This window comes from Pleurodeles waltl, chromosome 6, assembly GCF_031143425.1.
Source record: "Pleurodeles waltl isolate 20211129_DDA chromosome 6, aPleWal1.hap1.20221129, whole genome shotgun sequence".
NCBI lineage: Eukaryota > Metazoa > Chordata > Amphibia > Caudata > Salamandridae > Pleurodeles > Pleurodeles waltl.
Window position 1 is genome coordinate 660,899,223 of NC_090445.1, and position 27,024 is coordinate 660,926,246.

Sequence of the window (27,024 nt, forward strand, 5' to 3'; positions counted from 1 at the left end):
AAGTAATGTTGGGGGGCAGGACTCAGAACTTTTTGGAGACTTGGCGTCTGATTTCTTCAGATGCTTGGGTCTTAGAGACCGTGCAAGGGTTCAAGCTAGAATTTTACGAGTCCCTGTATCAACAATACCTTCCCAGGCAGGTATATTTTTCCCTTCAAGAACGCAGTCTAATTTCCGCAGAAATTTCAGCTCTAGTCAAGAAGGGTGCAGTTATCAGGGTTTCCCATCACCCTTCAGGCTTTGTCAGCCCAGTGTTTCTAGTAGACAAGAAGGGTGGCGGCTCCCGCCTAGTTCTAAACTTAAAAGACTTCAACGGTTTTTTGCTGTATCGCCATTTCAAAATGGAGGGTATCCATTTGCTGAGAGACGTTCTCCAGGAGGGAGACTAGTTAGTCCGTTTAGATCTAAAGGACGCCTACCTGACCATTCCTATTTTTCCTCCGCATCGGAGGTTCCTTCAGTTCTGCTGGGAGACCGAATATTACGAGTACAAAGTTCTCCCCTTTGGTCTGTACTCTGCCCCTTGGTGTTTCACGAAGGTAATGCGTCCAGCCGTGGAATTCCTTCGCTCCCAAGGGGTCAGATTAATAGTTTATCTAGACGACATCCTGATCATGGCCCAGGATCGAGACCTGCTGTTGTCTCATCTGGAATGTTCAGTGTCTCTGCTTCAGAATCTGGGCTTTATAATCAATGCCCAAAAATCCATTCTGGTTCCCTCTCGTCGGATAGACTTTCTGGGGTTCCAGATAGACTTGATGCAGTCTCTACTGATTCTCCCCCCGGGAAGATTCATTCGATCAAGAGAGAATTGAGATCTCTATTATCCAAACAGACTGTATCTTTGAGGGCGATCGCTCGCATGGTGGGCCTGCTTTCTTCTGTGATTCAGGCGATTTTTCTGGGTCCTTTGCATTACCGAGCCCTTCAACGCTTGAAGATATCTCATCTTCAGAAAGGCCTCTGTTATGCAGATCAGGTTCCCCTGTCAGAGGAGTCCTGTGCAGAGATGCATTGGTGGCTGGATCATATGGAAGCCTGGAACGGCAGGGCCATATTCAGCTCTTACCCGGACGTAGTGATAAAGTCCGATGCCAGTCGTTGGGGCTGGGGAGCCCGGTGCGGCTCAGTGTCCACGGGAGGCAGATGGTCCAACACGGAGTTGAGTCTCCACACCAATTGCTTGGAACTCCTAGCTGGCTCTTTTGCAATCAAGAGTCTCTCTCTCATCAGAGCGCATTTTTGTATTCTCCTTCGCATGGACAATATCTCAGCAGTGAGATATGTCAACAAGCTGGGGGGAACTCTCTCCCGCATCCTAGCGGAGATAGCCAAGGAGTTCTGGCACTTTTGCCTTCAACACAGGATTTCAGTTGTGGCAGAGTACCTTCCTGGCCAACTTGGTGGCCGACTGGAACTCCAGTCATCTGAGAGACTTCAGCGATTGGAGGTTACATCCCAGAGTTTTCAGAACCCTTTCTGCGAAATGGGGTCCCTTTTCAGGCGATCTGTTTGCATCCCGCCTCAACCAGCAGATGAAAGTTTTTTCAGTTGGAGACCAGATCCGGAGGCATCAAAGACGGATGCGTTTCTCCAGGACTGGTCTCAGGAACAGAGTTATGCGTTTCCTCCCTTCTTAATGATACCCAGGGTTTTGGCCCAGATCAGACGTCAGCAAGCGGAGTGAGTTCTGGTGACTCCCCTGCGGAGATCTCAGGCATGGTTCCCAGTGGCAATGGAGCTGAGTTGCGATCATCCGATCCTTCTTCCCTTCCGGGAGAATCTCCTCCAGGACCCTCGGGGTTTGTTACATCCATTAATCCTGTCGGGTTAACTATCCTTGATGGCTTGGTGTCTTTCAGGGAATGATGGAGCATCCCAGGTTTTTTGCAAGAGTCTTCTGAGTTCATTGCGGGTTCCTGGTCCTCCAGTACTCACAAAAGATACACTTCGGCTTGGAAGCGATGGAGTACTTGGTGTAGTTCTAGGAGTGCAGATCCTTCTTCAGCAGGTTGCTGTCTGGTCCTAAATTTCCTTTCCTCCCTTGCGGCGTCAGGTCTAGCATATCGCTCTATTAATAATTATAGGTGTGCTATTTCGGCAGGACATTTACCAGTGGAGGGTAAACCCATCGGAGAGTCTCCAATTGTGTGTAAGTTAATGAGGGGTATCAGATTGGCTAATCCTCCTCGTCCCCGTTATTCGTCCCTTTGGGATGTGAGTATTGTCCTTCGTTTTTTAGAATCCTAGCCTTCTAATAGATTTCTGTCTAGGAAACAGTTGTCAGCTAAACTCACCATGCTGTTGTGTTTAATCTCTTATAAGAGAGTGTCAGATGTTAGAGCTCTGGATTTGGCTGGGAGAGTTTTTTCTCCTGAGGGAGTCTCTTTTTCCATTTCGCGTAGAACTAAATGCAATCTGAAGACTGTTTCTTATCCCTGTTTTGTGGACAACCCCAAACTTTGTGTGGTGCAGTGCCTTAGAGCTTACGAGGTGAGTACAGAAGAGTTTTGTTCTGATATGGGGGGTCAGTTACTCATTTCTTTAGTTAAGCCATATCATCCTGTTTCCACAGCCACACTCGCTAGATGGATGCGTTGGTTACTGGGTGAAGCAGGCATTGATATTTCTAAATTTGGTGCACATTCTGCCAGAGGAGCTATGGCTTCGAAGTCTTTGGCTTTGGGTTCTCGTTTAGAGGACATTTTAAAGGCAGCAGATTGGTCTTCCTCTTCGACATTTAAAACTTTTTATTATAAACTTATTGTTGATATTGCATCTGTGGTTGTGAATCAGCTTTGAAGAAGCATAATCTGAGCCTCCGGTCCTGACATAGAATAAAAAAAATTCTAGCAGTCGCGCTAAGAATTTTTCAATTCTATTAAGGACACGGAGGCGAGGATTATCCCACTGCACTGTATATATATGGTTATTGTGATTCATATTATTTTATTGAGTTCATGTGCAAATTACTGTTCTTCAGTGCTATCCCACCCTATTGAATAGTTGATATAAGTATCTCTTATGATATTCAGTTTTTATGGCCTGAATTTTTCCTTTTCCTAGGAAATGATGAGAAGTAGTTCGGACTGTCCTGATATCGTTCTTCTTCCAGTCAAGTTGGATGCCAGTTCTTCTGTTTTCAGGATTTTCATTTTCAAGTTCATGTTAAGACTTTGACTTTTCTGTTGCAAATTCTTGGACAAAGAAAGAGGAGTGGCTGGGTGTGATGCAACACTTTATAGGCTTCCTCCTCTATGGTTCATCACGTGATATGACTAGTGTTGGGTCATGTAGTTTTTTTACTTTCCATGGTTTTCATTGGCTGCTGTTAAAAATAAAGCATGGAAAGAGAAGCATAATCCTCGCCTTCGTGTCCTTAATAGAATTGAAAAATTCTTAGCGCAACTGCTAGAATTTTTTTTATTATCACATGATGATTGATCCCCCTTAAGCCAGTTATAGGATGTCACAGATGATATGACTACCTTATTACCATCAGCACCCGCACCAAAACCTCTTTGTGCGTTTATGGTCAAATGTTGCTCATTTTTTTTGTAAAGTTACCACTGCAGAGTGACCCATTAGCAGTTTTTTAACAATTGCACAAGCACGTTAGAACTTGGAGAATGTGACCGATTTTGACATATTTCACACAATTAATATGTTACATACGCACTTTATAGATGTTAACTGACATGCCGCACTTTGTTGCAACAAAATGCCTATCTTTTTTACCTTTGCAATGCGCATTTGAGAAAGCATCATGTTTTAATTTTAAGTTTGATAATTGTTAGTCTGTTTCTTTTCTATAGTAGTGGTATTAATTAACTGTTTACAATATATTAACACTCCTTTGGCATGCTGTCAAAATTGCTCAATAAAACCAATGTTATTGATGCTGCGTGGCCTTGACAGCGGATATAACTTGTTCGGATATCTCTTTCAATCAGACAGGCAGTGGAAGCGAAGAGGGAACGGAAATGTTTGGTGCACGATTCAGATAGTGCCAGGTTAAAGTCGACGATGCATACATACCACGGTGAGCCAAAAGCAGGATCACAATCAAGTTGGCAAAAACAAAATAGCGAAACCATTGTGCGAGCGGACGCCGATAAACGTCTGTAAAAGAGAAAGCTATGATTTGAGTGATGGTAGCAGGGGGTGTGGGAAAAGTGGAATGAAGTGGAGGGCTCACCCCCGGAAAAGAAGTCGACGAGCAAAGCTGGTGAGTCTGCTTTTTGAAAACACAGGAGAAAGTTAAGCATTAGTAAAGCAACAGGGTGGAGGGTAGTGGAAGTAATATGTGGGAGGACCTGGGGGTGGGGGTCATGAACGTCAATTCACCAAAGTTAGGGTTATCTTTTAGTTAATTGTACTCCATACTTTATTGCACTAATAGTGAATGACATATCACTCACCATTAGCGTAATAAAACACTGACAGAAAGCAAGGAAAATGGTGCTCCAACCCATGTCTGCAAGGACGAACTGCCTCTGTCCACCTGGTACAAATTTTCCCACCTCTGAGGCCAGTGCAGTGGCGGCCCGTCCTTAAGGGTGGAGGGGCCACGCCCCCCCACCCCATGAAGAGTGTCTGTCAGGCTGAACAAAGGTCAGCCTGACAGACACTCTTCATGTTCAGGTCAGGCAGCCAGGAGCAGACATGCGCGATTTGCGCAGACTCCTGGCTGCCTGAGCTGAACTTTGCTGGGCTGAGGAGATCACAAACCCTATGGGCGTGACCTCCTAGGCCCAGCAAAGGTGCCTCGAGGCCCTCCCCTGGGTGACGAGGAAAGCGTCACCCATTGACTCTCTCCCTGGGCGCTTCAGGTTTAAGCCCTGAAGTGCCCAGGGCGAGTGTCAATCAGTGACACTTCGTCACAGAGTGGGGTGGGGTCAGCAGTCTCACTGATCCCATCCCACTCTGTGACGAGGCTGGGACTGCTGCCTTCCCTCATTGGCTGACCTCATGTCAGTCAATGAGGGAAGGCAGCAGTCCCAACCCTCCTGGGACCTGGAGGCTAAAGGTAAGTGTGTGTGTGTGTGTATGTATGTGTGTTATGTTTTACATTGAATGTTTGGTGCGCGCGTGCATGTTTGAGTGTTATGAGTGTTGTTTATGGATGTGCGTGCGTGTGTGTGTGAAAGAATGAATGTGTGTGATCTTGTAAAATGAATGTTTGGTGCGTGCGTGCATGTTTGAATGGAATGAGTGTTGGTAATGGATGTGCGTGCATGCGTGTGTGAAAGAATGAATGTGTGATCTTGGAAAATGAATGTTTGGTGCGTGCGTGCATGTTTGAATGGAATGAGTGTTGTTAATGGATGAGCGTGCGTGCGTGTCTGTGTGTGAAAGAATGAGTCTGTGTGTGTGTGTGAATGTGTGTGTGTGTTTGTGAGTGTGCCCCGCCCGCCCCCCTCCCAAAGCTGCCGGCCGCCACTGCGACTCCTGGTGACCCCTAAGTGACTTCCATGGTAGGGGTGTTGTGTCCTCTGCTGACCCTGGTGGGTCAGGAGGAACTGCGCTTTAGCTTTAAGCATTCACCTCATAAATTACACGTACAGGCCGTCCAAGAAGAACGAGTCCGACGCAGCAGTGTATTTTACTCCGGTTGTGTCTTGTAAAGAATGAACGGAGAGCCATGCGGGCTCTCCGTGTTTCAGCAGCGTGCTCGGCGTGTCCGGGAGGGGCACAGAGCACAAGGCTATAAATAAAGGAAGGAACTGCGGTGACGCAGTTCCGAGTGTGGCAGCAACGATACATGTCTCTGCGTGGTCCTTAAACGCCGCGCTGCGCCACGTGTCTACATGTCTAAACACGCCTACGGTCGCCCACCTTTTATTTAGTACGAACCCACGTAGGCGAGACAGCCCCAAATGCACGAAAAATTACAGGAGTAGAGCAGGAACTCCCCTCAGGCTAACTTTGACGTGGTACGCACCAACGCACACCGCATACATGGGTTGAACAACATTACATTCCACCTTTGTTTAAAATATAAATAAATGCAGAATGAAAATAAACGGGTTAAGGTATTAAAAACAAATCACACTTGCTGATCTGGGATGCGGACGTTGCCTCCGCTCCGCCCGTGCCTCGATCACAGTACTTGGTCTCTCAGAGGAAATGACGGTGCTGGATTGTCACCAAACCATATCTAGGGCGAGTGTCTCGGCTGATGGAAGTGCCAGTAGCTGCTCCCACAGCACCAGGCCGAGAATCAGGGGTGCTGTCATTGCAGTCCTCTAGAATGGGCCTTGGCTCCTCTCTTCTCGACCCACCGGCCAGCTCCACAGTGTCTTCATCCCTGGCTTCTTGAGTAGCGTATGGTGGAGGAACATGCCCATGAAACCATTTAAATTTGAGAACATTTTGAGTGATTTCTTCATTTCCCTGTTATGCAGTCACTCTAGTGCCTTTTATGTGGGTAATCACCCAAATGTGATGTTCAAATGGTGTGCGAAATTTGGTGCCTGGAAACCGGTCTTGAACCAGCACTCAGTCACCAATCTGAAGACTGGACTGCCTCGCATGCTAGTGCTTGCTAACCTGAGCCTTGTTTGATCTTCTACTGGAGAGCACCATTTGGTCATCAATGGGAGCTGGGGACCACTGGGGGTGATGTGGAATGGAGTCTTGGATCAATCTTCCCGTCATTAACTGTCCAGGGGCTAGCCTAGTAGTTGAGCTTGTTGGAGGGAGATTTCTTACCACATAATTTGGCGCACAAATTTGCTATCTAAAATAAAAGAATACACGAGAGATGCAGGAACTGAGTCCGAATGACACAAATTATTCAAGAAATAATTCAAACAATAAATGTCATAAAAGACACATTTCGAATTAATCCTTAATGCTTAGCATTCTAATAAGCAACAAGTGTCAAACGACACCTTTGAGATGAAGAGAAAAACCTTCAGTATACTAAGTTCTTAAAAACTACCGCAACTCAAGGAAAGGGAAAGTGAGAGAGGGAAAAAGAGTTTTTAAGTATAATACAGTATTACAACCTTAGTCAAGGATTCTAGGCAAAACAGTTAAGAGGGAGCACTCCTGCTTCTGTGAGCTGAGAGTTCACGTCAGCAGGTTGGTCAACTAACGGATCAGAAAAAGCCTTTTTTATACCATCTTGATGAGGAGCTGCTAACTGCAAGCCTGCAGGTGTCCTGAACATTTTGTCATAAAAAACTTATTGTCTTATGAGATCATGATGTCTATAATACTATCAGGGAGGCATAAGGCCTACCATCATCAGCGAATATCTATAAAGCAGCCTAGGCAATTTAAGCAAGCTACTGAGTATGTGTCTGCCAGGGCCAATCATAGCTTTCATGCTCTGGGTGTGGGAAAGACATACTTGAGACATTATATGGTAAATCTGGACCCTGCTTCATTTCCCTCCTCTTGTTCATTTTTTAACAAAACCCTTATAGTGTACCTGGCAGGCCCTTGGTCCTGTGGGGGCATCGAAGGTGTGTCATTGATGTAACAGTGCAGTCTGTCCCCCAACTCTACATACTCTCCTTCTGACATATCAGTGAGGGATGAATAAAGTGCAGACATGGGTGGCTGCACGCTGATGCTGGGATCCTACTGTGTTTGGAATCTACCAGGGGGAAGTTGGGGGCTAGTAGTCTCATTCTCAGTAACTGTTTGATGCTGCAGTGTGTGCATATTGATAATTGTAAGTTCAACTATGTCTAAAAGTGCCATGTCATCCCCATCCCCATTACATTGTTTTGTTCCTGCATAATTCATGCCTACTACTTTAGCACCAGTCTTCTTTACACAATGACATATTATCTGTATGGCACAGCAAAGAAGCAACAACACGCCGCAAACCGGCACTATAATTTTTAAGATGGCAGTCAGCCATAAGGGCATCCAGCTAAAGTCCAGCTAAAGTCAAACCAGTTTGTAAATATGTCTGCCTTGGCACCTCCTTCATCAAACATTTTCTTTCCTATATTGTGTAAATCCTCAATGGCCTTTGTGATGGATCCATTTTCTGCATATTCGCTGGCATGAATGTGCAGCACGAACTCCCGATCTTGAGACAGACTCCACCTTCCATAGCTGTTAATATGTCCAAGACATAACGGTGTTGCAGAACCATGAGCCTCAGGGAGCGCAGTTCTTCCTTGATAGCGTGCAGCCCATCCCTAGTACTGTTGATGGCCCGCATTACCTCAACACCGGAGCCTACTGGAGCCAACGTGCATTTGCTTGTGTTTGGAACACTGGAAAGAGACTGCCAAAAAACATTTCAACCTCTTGAATAGCCGGAATTCATATGGGATGTCAGATAGGTCAGGGTAATATCCTCGCCGGTGTCGATGTAGGAAGGTGACATCACCGGTCATAGGATGGGTGTGGATGTGGAAGATGTTGGCTGCTGGGATGATCAGGTGAACTTCATACATTGTTACAATGGTGCACAGTCCATTCCATCGAGGGGCAGTTGGAGATAAAGGCGTTCTTCCCATGCACAATAGTAGTCCATTAGGCTAGAGGTGCCATGCTGTAAGTCCAAATTGAGAATGGTGCTGTTGCACCCAGAGTTGCGCCCCACAGATACTGTACCATTTCGTAGGAAGCAAAGAAAAAGTAATTTTAGTCTAAAGGATTTTTTTGGTTTGGACTTCTTCTCGCTGCCCTCAGTATACCCTGCACTCTCCTGGAACCATATTTGTGCACATTCTTCTTGAATTATCCCACAAGCCTGGTTTGTTATCTGAGCTGGTCCTAAGGATGCTGCTCTACACCACATCCGGCTCATCTTGCTCCATGTACCCTCAACATAGACTTGTGCTTCTACTTCCAGTACTGTTTTATTTTGGCATTTCCCATCTGTATATCCCTTACACAGGGCACTTCTGGTTCTGCTAATGTGAAGAACCCAAAGTCCTTTATATACACTCCCTGAGCCTTCAGTTCTTTGTTGTTAGTTGCCAACAGTTTCCCCACAATTTTCCCATCCCCAGCTGGGTCAGAGACAATAGAAAATGTTACAGGATTTTTGTTCCATATTGTGGTATTCACCCCGTCGGGGGGGAGGTCTGCAATTTTGGCCTTCCTTATTTGTACCAATCCTTGTATACGGCAAAGGAACAGACGTATAAGACATTTGGCTGTTAGTGGTGGTACTTCTCTTGGGTAAATCAATCTATCTGCGCCTACTGCGTGGGGAATGCACGAGCAAACATAGCAGGATTCGTTTGTTGCCTGTTTCCCTACTGCAGCCATCTCTCTATACCACATGTTATCATGGCGGGAATCATGAGCAACATTCTGTCCAGCTGTTGGGGCATTTCTATGATGCCTAGACAGCAGCGATGGACAGATGGTGAGATCAGTGGTGCCATCCCACTCAGTGGTACTTTTAACAGGGGGAGGACATGAGGAATCAGGGTACACAAAGTTATTTGTCATACTGGCATTGTTGGCAAAATGATTTAAACCTATCCCCTTACTACAATTGCCACCTTCAGGACTTAAACTAACCTGTGGAGGGGGCGGTGGACTACAATGCATATTGGTGTTGACAGCTTTAACACTTTGAGGAATACAGGTATTTGCAACAATACAGTGGGAAGAAACAGCGTACCAGTAAAATATTGTGCGTGCCATTCTGACAAAAATGTAAATCATTGCAATGTAAGTACATAACTTTTGGGGTGACGGAGGTGGTAATTCTGTGCTGTTGCAGCGACTGAATCCATAGACAACCAAATGATCGCCATTTTCCTCCTCTCAGACAGTCAGTGGAAGTACGTTGCCTTCTTCTTGTTCGTCGTTTAGTTCTGAGGCGGTGCAGGGTCGACCTTGATGTTGCTCCTGTGGATCCATGCTTTTCTTTCAGCGATGTGGACTGCTGTGGGGGAAGAGTCTATGACTTCAAAAGGTCCTTCAAACTTTGGATCCTTCCAACGGCGGCCTTCCGAACAAAGATCTGTGTGCCAGGTCAGATAGGTGGAAGCTCAGGATCGATGGGGCCATCCTCCTTTCGCTTTGATATCTGTGTAGAAAGGAACTGTGCAGCGAATGTTAATTCATACAGGTACTCATGCATCTCAGCTTTCACAATTTCAGATGAACTTTCAAAATCTGTTTTAGGTCTAGCTGATGGAACTGACACATTTATTGATCTTCCAGTGACAAGTTGATGGGGCGTGAGGTGGTGATCAGAACTTGGGGAATTCCTGAGTGAGAACAGGGCCATTGGAAGACAGCAAATTCACTTCTTGTTTATTGTGGCACTTATCCTGCTTATTTTATTTTTGAGCAGGCCGTTGAGGCGCTCACAAATGCCATTGCTTTGTAGGAGGTACACTGACGTTAACTTATGTCTAATCCCTAACATGGTTGTAAGAAGGGAGAAGATGGCGTTCGAAAAATGTCTGCCGCTGTCTGACCGGATCGCATCTGGCACACCCCAGTGTGAAACGACCACTTGGAGCAGAAAATTAGAAGCTGCTTTGGCATTGCAGTGGACACATGGTCCAGTTTCTATCAATCGCTAGAAGGGACAAACTACCACAATGAGGTATCAGTAATTCTGACATCTGTCAATCATGTCAACAAAGCCGATACAGAGTTCTTTGAAAGGGCCTTTTGGTTTAGGTACTGTGGAAGCAACTGTTTTCATAGTTGGATTTGGTGAGTATTGTTGACAAATGAGACATTTGATGATGGAAAGTTGTATTAATTCATGGGCGTTTGGGACAAACCAGTCAGTTTGTATGGTGATGGACATATTGTCTCGCGGTACATGTGTAGGATGATGTAGTTGGTCAAGTGTCACTTGCAATAAGGCCCTTGGCATTAGATGTTTACCTGTAATAATTTGCCTGTAAATGAAATCTGATGGATCTAATTGTATTCCCCTCTTCTTCCATAACTCTTTCTCTTCAACTGCTGCACTTTCCTGCAGTTCTCTGAGGTGTAAGTGTGCAATGTGCTTGTATGGTTGTGCCTTATCAATGATGTGTTGGGGAGGGAGGGTCAGGTGCTGTTTCCTCATCTTTCCCATTGCTCTGTTCTGTCGTTGGTAAATTGTGAGCTAGCAGGATTGGGACTTGCTGTGCTTCTGTTAATGCCGCAGTGGGTGCCCTCTAGCTGCGGCTTTAGCTGCCCAGTCTGCCAGAGCATTGCCTCTAGAGACAAAATCTTGGCCATTCGTGTGGGCTGTGCATTTAACTACAGCTACCTCTGCTGGAAGTGTTAGTGCATCAATCAGTTCCTAAAGTAACTGTATGTGCATGACTGGTGTACCATCCGATTTCAGGAAGCCCCGCCTTTTCCAACGCAAAATGCTGGAATGCGTTGTTGTCGGGACATATGCAGAGTCTGAATAAATAGTGATACACCTCAGCCCCACTGTTAAAGGTGGCAATTAACGCCACCAGCTCTGCTGCTTGTGCTGAATAATGGGAAGGCAATGTATTGTGCTGTACAAAGGGAATCAGAGGAGTCATTCTGTCGTGCTTGAACTACTGCTGCTCCTGTATATCTGATCCCTGTCTCCTGATCAATAGTAGAAGACCCATCAACAAAGTATAGAGTACTGTCTGGCAATGGGTCTTCTTTTGCTGTTCCTGACTCATCTGGTGAGCATGCAGCACAATCATGAGTGTCATCTTCTGCTGTGGCAATTGGGTGAGCAAAAAGTGTTGCTGGATTCACTGTGTGACATTTGACAACCTTCAGAGATGGCAATGATAGTATGCCTTCGTAACCTGATACTCTTTGTGTGGTAAGAGTTGTCTTCGCTTTCTGTATTATTGCAAACACAGCATGCTAACTGTACAGTGTCAGTGAGGAACCCATGACTATGGGGGTGCTTTTCTCAACAGCGAATGCTGCTGTTGCCAGGGCTTGTTCACAAGGGTAGTGTTCTTTCATCACGGAGTCTAGCATACCACTGAAATAAGCAATGGGCTTGTTCCCCATGGGATATTTCTGTGTAAGGACTGCGGTCATGACCTGACAGTCGCAATGAGTGAACAGGTAGAATTTTTTTGAGTAGTCTGGGGACTCTTACACAGGTGCATTTGTTATTTCATTCTTTAGCTGTGTGAAAGCTGTCCTCATGTCAGGTGTCCAGTCTATTTTGTCGTGTTTGTCCTTGGCTAATTTCACAGCTTTCAGCAGTGTGGCAGTGATGGTGGAAAAATCAAAGACCCACTGACAAACATAAATGACCAACCCGAGGAATTTCGATCTCTTTGTCTGTGGTTCAGGAGTTGTCTCAACTCTGTCTGGGGTGACTCTTCTTCCTGATGCAGAGAGCAATTGGCCTAGATAACGTACTTCTTTCTGACAGTACTGAAGTTTGTCTTTGTCTACCTTGTAACCTTTCTGAGCTAGCGTTGTTAGTAGGGCAACGGTGTCTTTCCTGCATTGTTGCTCCGTAGGTCTACACAGCAGAATGTCGGCGACAAATTGCAACAAGGTGCTTTCACATTGGAAATTGGATAAGACATCTTTCACAACTCTGTTAAAGATGCTGGGGGATTCATAATACCCTTGTGGAGGCGTGTGTAGCTCATTTTGGTATTGCAAAATGTGAAGGATGTCAAATATTGACTTTCAGAATGCAAGGGAACACTGAAGAAAGCATTTTTTAGGTAGATGACAGAGAAGTATTCTGTATCTGAGGGTATATTCGTAAGAATCACAGAAGGGTCCGAGACAATTGGAAATTCTGGTACCACTGTGTTATTAAGGGGGAGGAGATCATGAACCAAACGCCATTGGTTAGTCTTTGCTTTGCGCACGGGGAACAGACAGGTGTTACATGCAGAGGTGCAGGGATAGATGACTCCCTGATTCAGTAATGCTTGTATAGTGGGGGCAATACCTTCCACTGCGTCCTTGGACAAGGAATACTAGCGTACCTGGGCAGAATGGCGCCTAGCTTGAGTATTATTCTGAATGGGGCAGCAGAGTGAATGAGGCCAACATCATTTGGACCAGTGGTCCAAAGATTGCTACGTACTTGAGCTAAGTCAGCGTCGTGTATGGAATCAAATTGTGTGGCAGGAGTGGGTGTCCTTATTTCCAATGTCACTGAGAGGGGTACTTAATTTTGATAAACAATCTCACTTTTGGAATAATGTTCCGGAGGTCCAAACAGTTGGTCGTCTAGAATGTCCCTCACTAACCCTCCTGGTTGAATGAAAATGATGCAGGCCCATGTATGGGTGCTGTCGTCAAATGCTTGAAAGGGTCCGTACGTAGGTGTTATTTCGAAGCAGTATATCTCTAAAACCATCTGTTTCCCTTGTGTTTGGGGAATCCGTGACTGTTGCCGAAAGAGGAACTCTTTTGGCAGTTGTACAATACGGCCTTTGAGTTCTGGTGTGGTTGCAATAATAATGTGTACCGCAGCGGAGAATGCTTCTTCACCCACCGGGTGGACCCTTAACTGATCTGTCAAGGAGGAGTCCACTGTAACTGCCATCATTCTGGCCCAAAGTGTGCTAGGTAGGGAGCAGGTCATGGTACGGTTCTCATCGAAGTGGATAGTCATGTTGAGTTTTGCCATAAGGTCACGTCCCAGAAGATTTACTGGTGATTGTGGTGAGTAGAGTAGAGGTTGCTCCAGAAAGCGATCTCCTATCTCAATTGGTGCTGGCTCAGTGAAAGGGACCCTAGCTATTGCCCCAGAAAACCCCTGTGTGTCCACCCTCTGATCTGAAATGGGCAGTGTTCCTCCTATGATACAGGAGTAAGTAGCGCCTGTGTCAATGAGGAAGCTATACGTTTTGTTGTTTATTGTGACGAAGACAATGGGGTCCTCCTCAACATTTATTGTACATGTCAAAACTGGGCACACGAGTTGTCTGCGGGCTGTCAGAACAATTATATTCTCCTGTCTGGTATTGCTGAATGACACCCTGTGCAAACGGATTGTTTGAAGGAACCACAGTGCCCCCTTGAGGCGCAAATAGGTGCGTGGTCCTTTTTGGTGTCAGTGCTTGGGGCATCATCTGAAATATGGGTGTCTGTTGTTGCTGCACTGGTGCATGCATCTGCTGTACTGGCACCTGTTGGGCCACTGCAGGTGTCTGTAGGTATGGTTGTTATTGTAGGTTGTTGCTGAACTGGTGGGAGGTAGAAGTATATTATTAGGGATGGATTGGCTGCAGCTGAGTGGGCTGGGCAGGGGTCTGTAGATGCCCCGTACCTGCCCCCTTCGTTTTGCATTTTGGTGCGACAGTTCCTTTGGAAGTGGCCAACCTTCTGACAATTATAGCATACTGAGAGTCCAGGTTGCTCTCTGTTTCTTTACTGACCTTGCCCTCTTCCTCTGCCCTGCGCTCCTGTGTATCCTGCCCTATTTTGCTGGCCACCATGATGTGGCTGCTGTGACTCATTGTTATAAGTGGGCTGTGGCTGCATGTATGGTATGATTCCCTGTGCTTTGCCCGCCAGTGCATTTCGAGAATTCTGAGGGAACCCTGCAACGGCAGTCATATGGTTAACTGGTGCTGCGAGCATGACTGGGTCTGGTGCATCTTTTTTCTTATTTAATTTCTTCTGGACTAGCTTGGCAGCTGCATACTCAATTGTTAACTGTCTGTTTCTGTCCCGTTCATACTTTTTCTTACAGAAATGAATGATGTGATCTTGTATTTAGGGCCATGGTTTACTTTCCATGGCCACTATCCCATCTAGTTTCTCCTGCACGTCAGTGGGCAATTCCTTCTTCACTGTGTGATAGAAGAACCTACAGTTCCCTCCTGTTGCATTCCACTTTTCCCCAAACTCCTGATGCAATTTCTCTTTGAGTTTAGAGATGTACTGTGCTGGATCTTCTTTTGGTTGCATTGTTTGGGACATGAGAGATCCTATGTCTGGGACATCAGAGAATTTGCGGCATAACAAGGTCCATAGGAGTGCTCATATTTTATTGAATGGAGCACCATTGCATTGCGAATCAGCAAGCGCAAGCTTACTGTTTATTTTTGTTAATATTTCTTCTGCTTCCTCTCTGATCAGGGAGGTAAGCAGGCTCTTGATGTTACCAACTGCAAGGTTGACACCAGCGGTGGGTTTTTCTCTTAGGCTGCAATCCATTTGCCAGCACCTTGTGTTAGTGGCAGGAGTTGTTTCTTCAAATTGTCCTTGTCCATTTGTGGCCATGGGACATACACTGGGGGGTTATGTGCATTTTTAAACAGTAGGGGCATTTGGTGTATTACCACAGTACTTGCTACTATAGGTCGTGTGTGGTTGAATTTACGAGCATATTTCTGCCAGACCTTTAAACCTGCCCTGATGTAAGGATAATCCCATACTTCGTCTCCAACCCCATGTAAGATACAGTCTTCAGCTGTGGCCATATCTCATGGGTCAAAGGATCCATCTCATGGCCACGGGGTAATTTGTAGTGCGAGACCTTCCGTCCAACCTGCCAAATCGTCAGTGAAGGGAATTAAATAAAAGTCATTGCCTTCCCCGAGGGTGATTATTTTGTTTGGTGTTAGGTCATTGTCTTGTGACGCTGCCTGTTTACTGAGCATCACGTTATAGTTCCTTTTATTTCTGGTGGAACACATTTGGGCCACCCCAGAGACGTCGTAAGACATGTAGTCAGGTTGAAATGTCATAGTGACTAACTGTGATGGCTGTGCAATGTGCCCCTTGGGGAGAGGGCTCATAGTTTTGCCAAATGACCTCGCTGTCCCTTATCTCAATACGGTACGGGGATCTTTGCGCTTGTGGAGGGGTGTCTTCCCTGGCCTCTTTTGTATTTGATAGAGCGCCTGCTCCACCAATAATTTCATTAAGTGAGTCTTTTAAATTCTCTAGTGTTTGTGACATTTGTCTAAGGGCTGCTGCCCCATCATCCCTGGGACTGGGTGTCTGTATCTTAAACTCACTAATGTTGATGTCATCACATGTCAAATTCTCCACACAACTCCTCAGATTGGCCACACGTCTCCATTTGCTTGAATCTAAGGGGACAAGGGGGTCCGGGAACTTCTCATCACAGTTCCACAGTTGCTAGGGGGCCAAGACATGCACTCACTCCTCATGCAGGGGTGGGGCACTGGCCGATCGCACCTGCCCATGGAGGTTGTGGGGCTGGTCTAAGAGGAGCTGATTGCCTCCAAAGGAGACATTGGAATCAGAGCGGAGGTTGGTATGAGAAGCTGCCTGTGATATGACAGAGGCTTTATCACACTCCTCATACTCATGCTGTGATGTAACAATAATCAGTGTTGGTGTGAGGTTCAGAGTGAATTGTGCATCTATTTGACCAGGTAGGCCTGAAGCTACCGCTTCTGTCCCTGGGCCAGAGTAACTAAAATACTGCTGTACTTGCATCTTGTTCGTTGTGTCGTTGTAAGTCTGGAGAGGAGAAGGGTCATCTGGTGAAGCCAGCATCTGCCTTGTCATTTGAGGTCGGGGCCAAATCTAGGGGTGCAGTAATATTGGGGTACATACTGCTTGCATGATATGCTGGTGGGTCGGCGCCTTCTTTAAAGATGCGCCACAATGCTAAAGTGTCTTTGCATTTTTGGAGATTTTTGCCTGAGTACTTGGCCTGTAAGAATGTGGTGGCATGTTCTAATGTAGCACAATCAAAGGTGCCTTCAGGCGGCCAGGAGTGTGTCAAGTTCTTTGTATGCTTGTGTAACTTCCTGCAGTGTTTAATTATGCGCTGCTCTTGCCCTGTGAAATTCTTGAGTACATCCTGCAGTAGAGTGCCCATACTGATGCTTTTACTACAGATCTGTGTTTGGATATAACTGGGTAACGTAGGTGGGGACTACTGTCAGTTGCACCTGTTGCTTGTGTGTGATATCAATGCCTAAAATGTGTAATACAGTCAAGAGCACAGAGCTAGTCAAGGGTGTTACCGGGATAAATGAGGAAGGGTGCCCCTGAGAGAACCCAACAACGTGGTCATCAATAAGTTATATGACAATCTGTGGTCCTATGAAGGCCACTAGTGCTGCGCTCATTCTCTAGCGTCTCCTAGAGAGGTGTAATTTACCTCTGGAACAGGTGCGCGGTCCCCTTCCTGTTGCTGGCCCCTTGAGCCTGTTAAGTGTTTTTCCTGAGGAGTGTTTTGTTCCACCGTTCCCTCAGAGTTATGTTCGCATTATGTTGGCAAAGACAGAGGGAGGTATCTACCTCGTAGGCTCTCTCTATTGCCCCCACAGAGTAATTCGACCCAGTAGAGGAATCCTCCTGGAAGTTAATTACCACCGGGGAAATAGGTGAGTACAAAGAAGGCGTGAGGTGCTCCCAGCCATCCTCTGTAGCAGAACCTTGTGAGTAGTTTGGCCAAACCAGATCAGAATGTGTTGTATCTGGTGCCACGGGGCTGCACCTGGATGGTGTATCAGCACTATCCAGTGCTAATAGTTCTGTCACAGTTAGCATAGGCACCCTCACTTCTGTAGTTGCAGTTAAATGTACCCCCAGTATATTTCAATCTATTGACAGTAGATCATTTTGGTATTCAGTTATAGGACATATTATATTTGTTTGATTGTTAACTAAAGCAACCAGCCTATTGTGGAGTGATTGGAGGGTCACTTCTATTATTTTGCTAATGTTATTACTCATTACATGTGTTCTCAGAATTCTCTGTTAACTATTTCCTCCTACCCCTGAAGTTATTCTTCTATCTCCCACAGGTCACATTTTAACAGGAAGTATTAAACCAACTTTGTGAGTTAAATATAACAATATACTGTTTTTCCAAGCGTTTGTATTTTATCAGTACACCGTGAACGGGGATCCCGGAGAGAGGCGTGAGCTCAGCCTAACAAGAAACGAATAAAACATACATACATTTAATAGAACGCAATAACTCAGCAGACTAAAAGATAGAGGAAAAATTGTATCCCAAAAAATAGAGCATTAAGTAAGTGCTCCAGATATTGACTTTAAAAGAAACAAGAAAAGAGAAAGCATATATATATATATATATATATATATATATATATATATACGAAGAAAGTGTTAAGAAGATAGAAACGTTCCTTTGTATTTCACCCGGGAAACAGGAAACCACAACCAAGCTAGTTAAATGCAAAAGAATGCCACACGGCAATTTATTGCTTTCTATCGGTTTGTTAACTTATTTTAGCTCTTGTCCGTAGACGCTGAAGATTTACCAATACTGTTATAACACTAAAAAAAATCTCTTATCAGCCACAAGACGTGAACTGTCGAGCACTTGACACTAAGGCTGAGTGTCTAATGTTTTCTTAGCCCTCCTTGTCAGTCCCAAGATGTAACTTGACAAACTCATGTAAGGAGTCTGAGTTCTGACTCTTTCAGAACCCGCGAATAGCTGGGTGTTGCAAATCTTACTATTGCTAATCCCCTTGCCTATTTATACTAATTAAATAGGCGCATGGCATACCGCATCAGCTATCAAAGAAGATATACTGGCATGTCTCTAGACGCATGAGGGATTTACTATTTCAGCCCTATCTCCTCAAATGCCTTGTTCCTACTGACAGACCAATGAAACAAGCTAACCCTATCTCATATAAGACAAGCGCTATGAAGGACACACTATTTAAAAGACTGTGCACGGGAACCCAAAATACCAAACCACAAATACAAAATAAACAATAAATCCTGGCTCAGTGTCTGCTCATGTGTTTTAATTTGAAAAAAAGTGTTCGTCGTGGCAGGACACCAGAGTACAAGAAGCCGCGGTTTAGGCAGCGTTACCACTGGGGCAGAGCAAAGAGAGAAAAATAAAAACACTCTCTGGCTTACCCATGTGCATCTGGCACTTCATTCAGAAAAGAGACAACATAGGCAATCGCCAGCCGTGGCCACAGGGGAAGATTTCCTCTTCTTGTAGTCTGGAAAGTCCTATGCATGTCCCTTCGTGGTCGCCAGATGTTGGAGGGAGATTTTTTACCACAAATGTGCTATCTAAAATAAAAGAATACATGTGAGAGATGTAGGAACTGAGTCTGAATTACACAATTTATTCAAGAAATAATTCAAACAATAAATGTCATAAAAGACACATTTCTTATTAATCCATAATGCTTAGCAATCTAATAAGCAACAAGTGTCAAACGACACCTTTGAGATAAAGAGAAAAACCTCCAATATACTAAGTTATTAAAAATCACGGCTATGCAAGGGAAGGGAAAGTGAGAGAGGGAAAAAGAGTTTTTAAGTATAATACAGTATTACAACATTAGTCAAGGATTCTAGGCAAAACAGTTAACTGGGAGCATGCCCGCTTCTGTGAGCTGAGAGTTCACATCGACAGGGTGGTCAACTAACGGATTGGAAACAGCTTTTTTTATACCATCTTGATGAGGAGCTGCTAACCGCAAGCTTGCAGGTGCCCTGAACAATTTTGTCGTAAACAACTTTTATTTGGAAAAAAGCAGAAGTTCCAGGTCACACAAAAGTTAATCACAGTTCAAGGTTGTTTGTCTCATTTTTACTGTCACGCCATGTAGCTGTCTTAGTTCCGTAAAAGCTAGCAGAGAAACATCTTGCTGAAAAGAAAAGAAATGACCGGATTACAGGTTAATGGTCTTGAGAGATGATGATGTTCATAATGCTATCGGGGAGGCATAAGGCCTACAATCATCAGTGAATATTGATAAAGCAGTCTAGGCACTTTAAGCAAGCTCCTGTGTATGTGTCTGGCAGGGTCAATCATAGCTTTCATACTCTTGGTGTGGGACAGACATACTTGAGACATTATATGGTAAATATGGACTCTGCTTCAAGTGGGGTATTCCCATAGAAAGGAGTAGATGGCACATTCATATGGTTGTTGATTAGCATGGGAAGTACATCATAAATTATTGAGGGTCCTCATGAAACGTTCCATCTCCCTGATAGCTTGAGGCCAATAGGAGGGGGATTGGTGGGCGGGGGGGTGTAACTCTCTAATGTTTGATTTTCAGTGACCAAAGATGGTCAGCTATTTCTTGATCATAGAATGGAGGCTCGTTATCAGACGTAAGCTAGACCATGAGTGGCAAGGGCTTTTTCTAGCTTCAATAATATGTCTTGCGCCCCTTGGGATGTTATGATTTTCACTTCTGGATAGTTGGAATAGTTGTTGATAATAACTATGGCATACCACCTAACGTGAAGGCTTCCAAAGTCTAGACTTGCACATTCTCATGGCTGACCGGGCCCCCCACTCTGTGATAATAGGGGGCAGGGGATCCGGCCCTCCAGTTACCTGGCACCACAGGTATGACAGAACCATGGCCTCAACTTGTGCATCGATCAACAGACACCATACCTTTGCTCAGAGTCGTCTCTTCATTTTCACCATGCCCTGGTGTCTGGCTTGGTAAAGTTGTATTACTTCCTTTGGTAGTGAGGTGGGAATCACCTAGTGGGGGCCGCGCAGCACACACCCATCTGGATCAGTTCATGTTGCACATGAAACTGACTTTCCAGGGCGTACCGCGCTTCCAGTGTCAACTGGGAGCCATTTACTCTGAGTTTATGCCGCAGCCCATTTGAACAGCTTCCACCTCTTTCTGCAGGCACATGTTTTGCGTCATAGCCTGACAGATTGCCTCACCTGATGGGAAGTGGCTTGGACTGTTACATGAGCAAGTGTAATCACGGGTGGAATGTGGATTGTGGAATGTGGAATGGGGAACGAGGAGCGCGGGGGAGTTAGGAGGCATTCGCGCTGGGGAGATTGTAACGGCCGGACGTAGATTGGATATTATCTAAATAAACCCTGAAATTGGTATTCAGTCTGGTGGATTGTTTACTACATGGACCTTTCCACAACCAATCTCACATTCTTCTGTGTCGTCTGCTTCAGCTTCTTCCTTGGGTGTTGCGGAACTTGGATGACTTGACAGGTAATCAGCTGGATTGAATGTTCCAGGCTTCCACTCCACTTGACAGTTGTAGTCCTGTTGCTGGAGCATCCACTTTTCTATCCTGGGCGGTAGTTTGGATGAAGGCCCTTGAAATAGTGGAATGAGGGGTTTGTGGTCCATAGTGACCACAAATGGTTGCCCATGTACATGCAGGTGGAAATGTCCACACCCCCAGTGTATAACAATGGCCTCTTTTTCTATCTGGGTATATCTTTGTTCTGCGCTGGAGCAACTTGCAAATGCCACTGGAGCCCATTCGCCCTCTTTTGGTCATTGTAGCAGCACTACACCTAGGCCTCGTGAGCCAGCGTCGACGGCTATCGATGTTTCATTCTTTGGGTCAAAGTATACAAGTGTCGTGCTGGATGAAAGAGTGTCTTTGGTGGCCTGTAATGCCACTTCTTGCTCGGGCCCCCAGTCCCATAGTGTTGCGGACTTTGTCACATCTCTCAGCCTTGTTGTCAATAAATCTGCCATAGTTAACTATTCCCAAAAACCTTCTGACTTAAGAAACAGTCGCCAGCATGGCCGCTTCTTTTATGGCACATCTATAACAGGGTCCGGGGCTAAGCCTTTGGTGAAGAATGCGTACCCGAAGAAACTCAGCCTCTGTTTGAGAAATTCACACTTGTTGCAGTGAAGGGTGAGTCCAAACTCTCAAAGGTGCTGTAGTACCTGTCTCAGGAGGGTGTTGTGTTCTTATATTGACCTGACATACATCAACTGACATATACTGTGCCTGGAAGATCAGTCAAAGAGCTTGTGGATCATGTTCTGGAAGACTTCTATGGCACATGAAATGCTGCAATTGAATCCGTGGCATTTTCAAATTTCCACACGAGTAGAGTAATGTATCTTGACTCTTCAGCGAGCATGAGCTGATGATAGCCTGACCTCAGGTCTACTTTGGAGAACCAACAAGCCCAGCTCAGTTTTCCGATCAGCTCATCAATGGTCAGCGTGAGGTGGCATAGTCTCCTGATAGCAGCATTGGATAGGCGCATATCAACGCATATGTTGAACTCTCCTGTTTGTTTTGGTTTGTGTGTCATTGTTGTTTGTTTTGGCATATGAAGACCTCACCTGGTTGTTTTGGTTTGCATGTCACAAGAAAAGGGGAGACCCATGGCGTCCACCCTGATACTCTCTTGATGATTCCTTCTGCTTCCAATTTCTGTAGTTCTTTACTACTTATGGCCTTAAGTGAATGGCAGTCCTGCGATGCCTCAGAGCTATGGGCTGCACTGTTTTATCTATGTGTAATTTAATCCCTCTCCTTTTCAGGCATCTAGTAACTTCAAACACATCTGGGAATTCAGCGAGAATGTGAGCTATGTCCTCTTGGTGTACTTCAAACTCGAATTGGGACTATTTCCAGTGCTTCTGCGGTATGGCATCGTAGCAGCATTTCATGGCCTTCTTCGGCGACGTCTACTGCGGAATCAAGTCTATGGGATCCTTGAGAGATCGTGGTGTAAAATTTTCCTTTCAGTCTTAGGGGCCTTTCTTGTCCATATGCAAGTTCTTTGATGTCTTTTGTAACTCTGGTACAGGTTGTAGGGTGTTGTAGACTTCGGCAGACATCGGGTTTATGGATGCGCCTGTGTCGACAGTGCCTTTCACTTGGTGGGGTTCGACATTAATCAGGCACTGGGGTAGACGGTGTTGTGGCGCCATGGCTGTCCTTACCATGAATATGGAGTGTACCCCATGCTCAGCCTCATCATTGTTGTCCATGTTGCTATGGTGCCTCTTGGTCTTATCCACAATGTTTACTGATGTGTGAGTTGCTTTTTCTCTGGAGGAATGGCAGGCCTTTGCCATATGGTTGAATTTGCAGCATTCAGCACATTTCCATCCCCTCGCTGGGCAGTCTGCTGGCCGTTGGGTGGGACCCCCACAATACCCAAATCTTTTAGGTTGTGGACCGGGCTTTCTTGGTTTCTTGGCCCGTGGTTTAGGTGTGATTGGATTAACGGGCTCTGTCTTCATGGTCAATTGTGGGGCTGCTTCTATGTGGAAGGTGTGGGCCTTTAACAGCTCTTTGGTCCTCCCCATTGTGAGGATGCCCACCAGGGTTTTCTCTGACGCTTGCTGAATCCGTTCTGAGGTTTGCTGATGTACATCTTTGTATTATTTATCCTCTTATTTCTTCATTGTCATCTGTGAAGCTGCATGCGCTCGCTAACTCCTTTAGTCTTGTGTAGAAAGTGTTGATTGATTACTCTACCTGTTGCCTCGCCTGGCGGAAAATGAACCTTTTGTAATCTCAGTTTGCCATAGGTTCAAAATATGCGTTGAGCACAGCTCTGAGTGTGGTATGTGACTTTGGTGTGGCTTCTGTTACTGTTTTAGAGAGCTTGTGGATAGTTTCCCCCCCCCCAAGGTTTAGGAGCAATGCCTTTTTTCTGTCTTTCTCCACTTGGGTCCCTTCAAAATATAGTTCCACTCGCTTCACCCAGTCACTCCATGTGGGCGCCTGTGCAGATAGGGCCCCTTCTGCCATGAATGGTTCAATTGCTGGTATGGGAATGAACTATCGAGGGTCCCTGGTATGATTAGTAGCCCATCCAGGGAAATATACTTAAGTACAAATAAGCAAAAAATTAGCTGCAGTTGATGTTCAACCTTTATAAACAAATACAAAACAAACACTTATAGAATTGGGTTCAAAGATAATATTTATTAAATGTGTATGTACAGAAAAAAAAAAAAAAAAATCTTCACTCTATAAATGTACACATACAAACTAGGGAAGTTTAAGCAAATAAAAGCCTAACTCATACATGAATATTTCATAGACAATACAAAAATATAACAACAATGAATCACAAAGACCAAGTGCCACACAGGACAAGACAGCACAGAAGTGATAGCACAACAATTAACATATACAATTTTTAAAACTCACAAAGATATTTAATCACAGTCAAATATAAACATTTCCTCTTTCAGCAATAGCCGTAAAGCAACTCAAAATGACATAATCCTATTATTTCAATAACAGTTCTTGTGCAGCCTTGTCTGATAATAACCAATTATAAGTTCTCTGCACCAATGAAAGTAGGAACCAAGCCTACGCGCGTTTCGGCGGTAATCCTCTAATTTGGGAGGCCGCCTTCATCAGGGCAGTTCCTTGAATGTTTTCTAATACAAAAAACTGCAGGCTTCATCAATTTTATAATCCTTCCCACTAATTAATAGCCTGATAAAAAAGATACAACAAAGCATTAGTTCAATAACTATACACTCTTGAGATACGGTGAAAGACCAGTGCCAACACCCGTGTGGCCACTTTGGCCAAAAATAAAAATTATAATAATAAAAGTGCAATTTAAGAATAAAAATACAAATTAGAAAAAAAGGAAAAGAGAGATGTGTTCAAAAAAGTGATGTGCTCCAACAAAAAACGTACAATACATGCAACAAACAAGGGACAGATAGGTACCAACATACGCTTCACTAAAAGTATTTACCTGCAGCCAAGGCAAAGATCTAGGTTAAATCCGAAAAAGGATGAGGGACATCAGCTTTCTAATTCCAATGCAGGTTCACAGATATTCCTTACAAAGAGAGAGAGAGAAAAAAGATCCCTAAGAATACCGGTCACCATTCTAAAAGGTTCCATAGACTCAGTCCAAGAGTCAATTTATAGTAAAAGAAAAAAAATATATATAGTAGTAATACTAATTTATACCGATGCGAGCATTGACTTATTGCTTCACCACAGATTATATATTTTACAATAAAATTTATACCAGGGCATCCTACCCGAGATTATACTGGTCACAAACCTTCCATCTATGAAGAAAGAAAAAAAAAGACCCCAGGGTGTTAAGCTCAGGAGGTTTTTATAACATAATGCAGAGAGAAAAAAGCGGTCTGTAACTTCAAGCGTATCTAGATCTATACAGTGTTTTCTATCTTAGCATACTGCAATGTGACTATTTCGTAATACCACATTCAGAGAATCGGTTCGGGTTGTTGGCTAACACAGCCTTTCTACATAAACCAATTGCTGCACACCGACCACCCTTCTACTTTTTGGCCGTCTCGATCGACATCCCCATGTTCTAAAACACCTTAGAACGAGTTCAAATAAAGATGATCCCTGTCGACTCACATAGCAATGGCTCCCTAACCTCAGAAACTCATTACCTAGTCAGTAGGTCGAAATATTCTCCTCCAAGGCTGATAGCGACACTACCAAACATTGTTTGGTAGACATCCTTCTATTTTAAAGACAGGAGTCTCGTCCCAATTGATAGCAGAGAACCGCGAGATAAAGCGAGTTATCGGGAGATCTCGCTACAAAAACGGAAGAGAAAAGAAAAAACTTTGTCGGCCATGTTGGAAAGGTCCGATAGCTCCAACCAAGTGATAGCAAGGGTGCAAATACATGGTACCCCGCAGGCGGAACTCTATACTTATCATAGTGTGACATCTTTTCCCCACTTCTTTTAGAAAAAAAACTTTATCTGACAATGACTACACTGCCTCTGTTTCTATGTTCCCCTCCTTAGACGCACCATTCATTTAAAGAGGACAGGTCTCTTGCTCTAATTAAAGATAAGGAACTGCCAGTTGCCGCAAAAGAAACCGCGTGAGCTCACTCGGGAGGAGAGAGAATCAAAATCCGGCCATGTTGGACTGGCCTGATCGTCATAGGATAAGCATGAAAAGAAAACCATTTCCTGATATTACAAGCTGGGAAAAGTTTCAGACAGCTTACAAACCTGCCACATTCAATAGAAATATATAGATACCAAGATGAAACAATGGCACCCTATTGACTTAAATGTCTAATCACTGTAGAACTAAAGTTTACTTCAACCTTATGGGGAAAAGAAACGAAGAGAAGCAAATAGGTCACAGACTCCTGGTTTAAACACTGTAGATATTGCAATCCAAAGACCCACTCACAGAAATAAGAAGGGGTATTCAAATCAGAGCATTTTCCCAAGGAATGTATTCATTTAGTCCATTACAATATGTTTCCAAGGTAAAAATCCAATAAACGTCACGCTTTTTTCGGATTTTTACTCCCTCTTCACCATTGACGTCTTTACATTTTTCCATGACCGTCCAAGAGAGGTCGTCTAATTTATGTTTTTCATTCAACCAATGTTGTACAAGTGGAGCTCCCTCCCTCTTGTTTCGAATGTTAGACAGGTGTTCCGAAATCCTAATTTTAAGCTCACGTCCGGTTTCGCCAACATACCCAGCTGGGCAGGGACAGGTAATCAGATATATACAGTTAGACGTTTTACAGTTTGTCATATCTCGCACCTTGTACTTCTTTTGTTTCCAAACGAGGGAATCATTAACAATTGCTCTTGCACATGCTTTGCAAGTTCCACATTTGTGGTTGCCTTTAACTGGAAACAATCCAGTAATGGACTTTTGACAAAAGTCTTTATCTCACGGGAGGGCTGCCTTTACTAGTTTGTTGTGAATATTCTGATTTTTCTTAAAGGCCAACAAAGGTCTTTCTAAAGGTGCCATAGTTTGATCACAATATAAGATTTGCCAGTTGTTATTTATTATTTTTCTGATTTTGTAATTTATGTTGGAATGTTGGTATGTTTGCCATGGCTCGTGGGCGTGCATGTACACAGGCCAGTGAGCCTACAGGGTCCTTTTGGTCTGCCAGCACTGTGCTTCACACCTTATGAGTAGCTTGGACTGGTTTCCATGTTGGCGTCCTCTGGTGTCTCTGTGGTGGCTGGGTGGGTAGTGCATACTATTTGTTACCCTTTAGCTGCTGGTATATTTTATGATGGCACTGAGTGTGTGGTAATGGTGAGGGAGTCTTAGGGGGTCATTCTGACCCTGGCGGTAGACTACCGCCAGGGCCAACGACCGCGGATGCACCGCCAACAGGCTGGCGGTGCATCCATGGGCATTCTGACCGCGGCGGTACAGCCGCGGTCAGAAATGGAAAACCGGCGGTGTCCCGCCGGTTTCCCGCTGCCCTGAGGAATCCTCCATGGCGGCGCTGCCTGGATTCCGACCCACTTACCGCCAGCCTGGTTCTGGCGGTTTTGACCACCAGAACCTGGCTGGCGGTAACGGGTGTCGTGGGGCCCCCTAACAGGGCCCCACTATGATTTTCAGTGTCTGCATAGCAGACACTGAAAATCGCGACGGG